Consider the following 1,347-nt stretch of genomic DNA (forward strand, 5'->3'; position numbering starts at 1 on the left):
GGGGCCGGGGGCGGGCCGGGGCGGGGCCGACCGCAGCCTTTCTTTCCTTCGCGTGGACCCAAGCGGGATTCTCGGCGGGGACGTGGGCAGCCGCGTGTGGCGGCAGGACTTCGAGCGGGTCTACACGGACCAGCCGCACACCGCGCGGCGCCGCGCGATCCTGGCTGAGGCGGGGCCCTTGTGTGGAGCGCGGGGTCGCCAGGAGGAGGCCGCGCTGGACCCTGCGCGGTGCTGTCGCCCGCAGCTCCGCTGGGCGCCGGCGCGCCTTGTTTTGGCTCCAGGTAGGAGACCGAGTCCGGGCCTAGTGCGGCCCAGGAGGAGAGGGAAACAGAAGAAGGAGACGAGGGCTGACGCCTGCGGAAAGCGCTCTGATGGCGCTGGAATGCCTGCCAAGAATACGCCTTGTAGCTCTGCTGTTTCTTTAAAAATCAAGGAAAAGAGGGCCGGGGAGATGGCTCAGTGGAATAAGCGCTTGCCTGGCAAGCACAAGGGCCCGAGTTCAACCCCCGGTTCCGGAACAAAAAAAAATCAAGGAAAAGGAAGGTTGGAGCACTGAATCTGAGGAATTGTTTCGTAAATCTCAAGTGCTTTTTCAACATCCATTTGCTCAACAAGAAGAAAAAGCAGTGTCTTAATTTTTACAGAAATTTCATGTTTCACTGTGAGTAGACATCGTTGAAATTTCTTTCTTTCTTTTTTTTCTTTCTTTTTTTTTTTTACTGAAATGGAACCTCAAGGCCTTGTGCTTGCTGGGCAGGCGCTGTGCTGCTCAGCTGAATCCCCAGCTTGAATGGATTTTAACAATTGAATCACTCAATTGGATATGTGAACTTTTAAGGTTGCTCACTAATGGTAGCTCCTTAAGAGACTACACGTTCTTCCTCTTTCTTACTCATAGTTTGCAGATGGCTTATGCATGCTTGATATGATTGCATACTGTACATTTCGTTTGTCTTATCTACATGCCATATAAGACTAACATGGATGTCCTTTTTTCGAAAAAAAAAATGTTTCTTAAATAATGGAATTATTTAATAGTCAGGAAGTCAAGAAGCCAGAAGACGCTGATTGATGCTAATCACAAAACTGTGCCTCTCTCCTCAAAGCCATCGCTGCGGGCCGGCCAAATACTCAGCGGATTAAAGCGCCTGCAGTTCATCCCGGGCCAGCCCCGCCTCTGGGGCGTGCTGAGACAGCGTGAGACTGTGTGGTGGTGCGCGCCTGTAATCCCAGCTCTTGGGGGGCTGTAAACAGGCGGATCACTACGAGTCTGATCTAGTAGTGAGACCCTGAATCCCCTGTAGACCCTCCCCTAAAATACACACACGCACAAAAGCCATCACTGAA

General features: G+C 52.3%; 1 pseudogene; it reads left to right on the plus strand.

Moving 5' to 3' along the window:
• Window positions 1–87: 87 nt before the first annotated feature.
• The window catches only part of LOC101580420, a 16,944-nt pseudogene continuing 15,684 nt past the window's right edge, over window positions 88–1,347 (plus strand).

The sequence above is a fragment of the Octodon degus genome, unplaced genomic scaffold (genome assembly GCF_000260255.1).
Source record: "Octodon degus isolate 3935 unplaced genomic scaffold, OctDeg1.0 scaffold00017, whole genome shotgun sequence".
Classification (NCBI taxonomy): domain Eukaryota; kingdom Metazoa; phylum Chordata; class Mammalia; order Rodentia; family Octodontidae; genus Octodon; species Octodon degus.